Source organism: Myodes glareolus, chromosome 21 (genome assembly GCF_982192425.1).
Source record: "Myodes glareolus chromosome 21, mMyoGla1.1, whole genome shotgun sequence".
Classification (NCBI taxonomy): Eukaryota; Metazoa; Chordata; class Mammalia; order Rodentia; family Cricetidae; genus Myodes; species Myodes glareolus.
Genome location: NC_142046.1, coordinates 36,911,453 through 36,917,571, shown reverse-complemented (window position 1 = coordinate 36,917,571; position 6,119 = coordinate 36,911,453). Strand labels below are relative to the sequence as shown.

At 35.7% G+C, this 6,119-nt stretch overlaps 1 pseudogene; it reads right to left on the bottom strand.

The window, feature by feature from the left end:
• Positions 1-1,260: 1,260 nt before the first annotated feature.
• LOC125394879 (10 kDa heat shock protein, mitochondrial pseudogene) lies at positions 1,261-5,763 on the bottom strand (annotated as a pseudogene).
• Positions 5,764-6,119: the final 356 nt, after the last annotated feature.

Below are 6,119 nucleotides of genomic sequence, written 5' to 3'. Positions count from 1 at the left end.
TGAGCTAATTAGCAGGGCACATTGTAGGCAATAAAGAAAACTCAAATGTCAGTGACTGCCATGGACTTTATTAACATAAGCACAATGATGCCCCTCAGTACAGAACTGCAAAAATTTGTTCTGTGTTTGAGGGGTGCTCCTTAATTGGATAAGATTTGTCACAGACATATTTCAACCTGACATTCAGAATGTCAATCTGTTACTTTCAAGTAATAACATCGATCTATTGTATTTCTGTGCAGCTCGTGGAATAGCTTAAAGTTCAGTAAACATTTTCTTTCTCCCCACTTTTTTTTCTAACATGGCCCAAATTAAATAGTGATTTATTGTCAGCACATTACAAGGAAACCTATAAAGAGAAAGTATATTCTTCCTGAACTGAACTGGCCTCCTCTTACTCATATGAAGAAAAGTTTGTAGAGTCTAGCTTTTAGCATTTTAGTTACTGTTCAATTATCCTTTTGTTTATGTTACTGGATATATTTTGCATAGCTATGGAACATTAATTTTGAGAAAATTGTCCTTTTTCAAGCACTTCAAATTCAGTACATCTAATAAAACATTGGGCAGAAGGATAATTTGAGCATTGCTTTATGAGTAGCAATGACCCTGTATATCCCATGGGAGTGCTGGAAACTGGGGGAGCCTTGTACATTGTGACTCATTCAGGGGTCCTTTTCATCTGAATTTGTCTTTTTTGTGTATTTATAATACTTTTCTGACCAGGACCACTTCTTCAAATGCTAAGCAGCATGGCTATGACTAAGGCTGCTTTGCCTTTTGGCTCTGCCCAGTCCAACATGCTTGAGGTCTGTTCAGTGCCAGCTCTGCAAGCCATGCACACTGTCCCAACTCCAGGCACATAGTGGGTCTACGTTATTATTAAGCAAGTTGTAGCACTCTGCTCACAAACCCCATTTAAGCACAGGACCTCCCAAAATAGCCGAATTCATTCTGCCACCATGAACCAGGAAGCCTCTTCTTAAAGATGGCATGCAATTTTTTGCCACTAACACTGAGTGGGAAAAATTTGTCTTAAGGAAGCCACAGTGCCCTTGATCACTGCCATCAAACAGAGCCCATTCAGAAAAAAAAAATGTGGCTACTGAGAAACTGTGCTTGGCTTTGACTTTTGTGTGTCTATAATCCCAAAATTTTACAGTAAGTCTCTATTTATTTTACTGTGCTTCTCAGTTTGTTAATTATAATATCCATGCTTCCCTTTTATAATAAACTCATATATTATTTACATGATGAAGTTTATAATATAAAGTAAATAGGCAGCTTTATTTGGCACCATTTCAACAGTGATTCCTTCCCAAGAATGTCACCATCTCTAAACTTTAAATAATCCTTGTTGTCTAGAACTATTTTGGTGCCTCTATATTCTAGGAGAAGAACTTTGTCACCAACTCTGACACCAACCAGTTGAATATCTCCTCCCTTTGCTTTCATGCCTGATCTCACAGCCTCTACTGTTACTTGCAGTATTTTCTCCTGAAACTGTAACCAAAGGCTTAACGCTGTCTTTGGTTACAGTTTCAGCAGCACTCCTTTCAGTTAGTACTCTGTCAAAGAACCAAAGAAACTTTCTAAAAGCTCGTCCAGCCAGGACTTGCACTGCTCCAGCTTGGACTCTGTGCTCAGGCTTCCTCTTAAACTTCAAACTTTTATTAATTTCCAAGTATATGTCAAATAGTCCTTATGTTGGCCAAAAAGACCACATGTGACTTGCCTTCTTACCTCCAACTCTTACCCTTGGCCATTCTGGCTCTTTTCACTTTTTGGGTTTTTGCATTTCTAGAATATGTCTTTTGTATACACAGCCTGGTTTCATGAGAGTCACATGTCTAGTTATTTTTCAAACGAGATTTTAAACAATCAGTCTAATTTTAGTCTCAACTGGACAATTTCTATAATACTAGATTTTTATTTTTGTCAACGGGAATTTTGTCAACGGGAATTTTGCCAACCAAAATTGTCATTCTTGATTAACATTTGCGTTGATGACTACAGTGTATAGGAATTCTGTCAGAGTGTTTTACTACTGTAGCTTTAACATCTAGGATTATGTAGGAGATGACAGGTAACTAATGTACATTCATCCCTGCAGTATGAAATATCACTAAAGTACCCTTTAAAATTCCCTTGGCTGGTTGTTGGTAAAGTTACCCTCATCTTAAGGATCATCTTCCTATTTCTCCAAAATTGTACTAATTTTTACAAGGACCTTCTTTAGTTGTATGCACTTGCAACTGAGAATTTTAATTAACAAACTGAGAAGCACAGTAAAATAAATTGAGACTTACTGTAAAACTTTGTGTGGTTAGGTATTTTGATATATTCTTTATGAATCTACCGTTATGTATTTTGTAATACAGATTAGATAGATGGATAGATAGATAGATAGATAGATAGATAGATGATAGAGATAGAAATGGATTGATAGATATATACTTAGATAGATTATAATTGATAGATAGATGATGCTAGAAAGAAAGAAAGAAAGAAACACAGAAACAAAGAAAGAAAGAAGAAAGAAAGAAGGAAAGAAAGAAAGAAAGAAAGAAAGAAAGAAAGAAAGAAAGAAAGAAAGAAAGAAAGAAGGACATGATATAGATATATAGATGATGGAAAAACAGTCAGACAGACAGACAGGCAGATAACAGATAATATTTTGATAAGATTTCAACTTTGAGGAGGTACATAAAATTTAGATAGGCAAAAAGTGTATGAAGAGAAGCTGAGAGAGTGAAGCATTTCCTGATGTTTTTGTTACTGATCTACCATAAAGCGTCAGTCAAGGAAGTCATTCAGCACGTGTTCGTTGAATTGAACTGAAATCTGAACCCAGAGGAAAATGTGAGATGATTATACTTCTCTGGGCTTTCACAGAAATGTTTCATTCTTATAGATATAGATTCTAGCAACTGCTATTAGGACTTGACAAATGTTCATATTAATACTTCTATAAAAGACGTAATAACTCATGATGTAGTTGATAGTTGCATTTTCCAACATTACTGCTTTACTGTAAAATAGAAATTGTTAATAAAATCCTGTGCTCTTTCTCTCTTTCTAGATATATAGATATAGATTGGATAGATAAATAGATAAGTATGAGGTAAAATTTTATAATGGTAACATTATAATTTAGATTACATTGCTGTCTGTAGAATAATTAGCACATTTTACTACATTAAAATTTGATGCTACTGTTTGTGAGTTATATCTGAAATACTCTGTTAAGGTATCATATATATTAAAAGATACAAATGTTGACTAATGAGATAACAGATGTTTTAATTTTGCCTTTAATGGTATTTAAGGTTTTCAATAAATATTGAACAGTGAAGAAATTTCACAAGAAAATATAGATTTCTGGTCGTGTTCAGAAAAAAATTTTAAAGTCTGGTAGTACTGGTCTTGCATTCCTACAATTTAATATTTTTCAATTTTAAAGCATTCCATTTAATAATTTGCTTAACTCTATTCTATACTGTTTGAGAGTCCTAAAATAAACATATAATATATAATTTTATTTTGAATAATAGAATAACTTTTGATAACTTTTAAGATGTATATTCAATTAAACTATATTGTTTAGTACATACAAAGTAACAAAAAATATGATCATATGGAAGATAAATGGATCTTAAGCCTAAAACCCTAATCCAGTTGAGGAAGATGGCAGCATCTGTAATCTTCTGAATTTAGACTGGTATGGTTGCAAAGATTACTTTAATAACATAAATGAATCAATAATAAAATTTTTGATGAGGTTTACTTCTAACCTGGTCTAGATTTCTAGAAGAGAACACTATAACTCATGCTTCTGACTATGTGTAGTGGCAGGTCATGACCCTGAAAGGAGCAGGTCAAATGAAAGCACAGAAGCCAAGAATTTTAAAGAAAAATAGGTACAATACGAGCTTGTAGGGGAAAAATGTTAATAACAAGTAATATGAAATATAGAGCTGAAGAAGCTTTGTAACAAGATTTTTGAAGTGTCTTGAAGGAAATAGTATCTATTTTTATTGGACTTCGTTATCTGTGTTCCTATGAATCAAAAAGGTCTCAAAATATAGCTGAATGCAAACACAGTCTTTAAAAATTCTTTTCCAGTTGCTATTACAGAAGATAGGCTTGGGTATATTTATAGATCATCCTGGATTTTCTACATCAGTTGAAGGATGTTGGCAGCAAAATGGAATCAATACCCAAAGTCAGTCAGAGGCTGTATCTAAGGCTCTAAAGGACACACAAGGAACAGATAATAAGAGCTTGGACTTAATATTTAATAGAGAAATCTGTCGAGTTGATCTCAAACATACACCTATTTGGTTTTGTGCTATAAGAGACTAATTGGAGATTTTCAAAGAACTCACCTTAAACCTTTAAACACTTGTTTCAAAGAGATATCTAACATATTTTCCAACTCTGAATCTAGGTGCAGAATGCCATCTGTGGAGGATATTTGTGAGGTGACCGAGCTCAGTGTTCACAGTGAGACCTGGCTGTCTGCTTTCTCACCTCGGAGCACTTTGACCTTAGCAAGCTGTACAATCTACCTGTGCTACCCACCGTGCTATAAAGCAGTAGGAAGATCAGTCTCTGTTTCTTGAGACTTGTGGAAAGGTCCATCAGAACTTAATACTATCCCTGCCACATCTCAAATACTTTTTCTATTCCCTGCTGTGCAGTTCTTAATTCACTGCTCTCTTCTGCTCATTCAAGGCTTTTCCACACACTTATACCTCATCCTCTCTCACATTCATTCAGGCAACATTAGTGTCCGCAAAGAACATGCTACCATTCTTTACACTGGACTTTCACACTAAAGACCACTGTTTACTGCATATTTTCCTAGAATATCTTTTCATCCTAGAACAAATTAAAGGGATTTGATATAATCACAGTATGCCCCATCTTTATACTATGGTCAAGCCAGTAGTTTCACAGGGATTTTACTGAAGCATCTCAACATCGTCCGCCAAGTCACCCAGTCCTTTCTCATATGTTTCTCATTTCTTTCACCGTCATTGGTACTCTTGGCCAGCTGTGCATCTGTACCCTGACGCTGACTTCTTCATTTTCTTTTCCCTTCGCTGAAGCTACGGAGTCAGCAACTTTGAAGTTTAGATTACATTTTATATCATTTTTACACTTTCAGATTTGCCTTCACTTTTAGGTTTGATTTCAATGTCTGACTGTTATCTTCCACCTCAACAAATTTCTACCCAGGATTTCACGTTTCTGCTCCTCCTCTGCTCACCTCTAGCTAACACAATCACCAGGCGAGCTGTGGTAACATGTTACCATGCCATTTTTCATTATATTGACACGTGATTTGAATTTTTACCTCAGAAGAGTAATCATAAAAATTCCTAGAAAGCAGATATGAAAAAAATTAATCCTGTTTTACTGCTTATGGTATCAGCTGTCATGATGTTTCCCGGCTGTAGGAATTGCATTCCCAGGCAAGCACTATTTTCATTTTTTTCTTTTCCTATTATTCAACCATCACTGAATATCTGCAACTTCCCAGTACATGGCTATATCTCTCTAAATGACAAAAAAGTTGTATAAGTAATCAGCAAAAGGTGACTAACTTCAGAAGAAGAGGAGTTTAATAAACAAGTAGTTATTATTAACTTTTCTGTAGACAGCCAGCCTCCCTCTTTGCTTACCCCTGCCGTTTCCCAATGAGACAGTCAGTGACGTAGCTGTGATGGCAGAGACGGAGGTTATGTATTGGTTCATCAACGTGGACTTCCACTTTCTAAGGCTGACTTGGCTAAAACTGCTGCTGTGTATCAAATACGATAGCAGCAGAGACCAACACTGAACCCCTCAGGTGGCATCATTCACTACAGTGACCATTCAGTGACCCGGCTGCAGGTTGACTAAACTCGAGCACTTCGGTGGTGGAAAAGGCAGCAATTGTCCTTTTTAGGAATAGATGTTATAGTTTTCATGCACTTACCTTTTCTACACAGAAGCTTGCTGCTGCAATGACCATCTGTAGACTTATATGTCTTATATAGGTAGCATCCTTGTTTTCCAAAGACCTTTGCTTCTGACCAGAGAACTCATTTCACAGCTAAGGAAGTATGGGA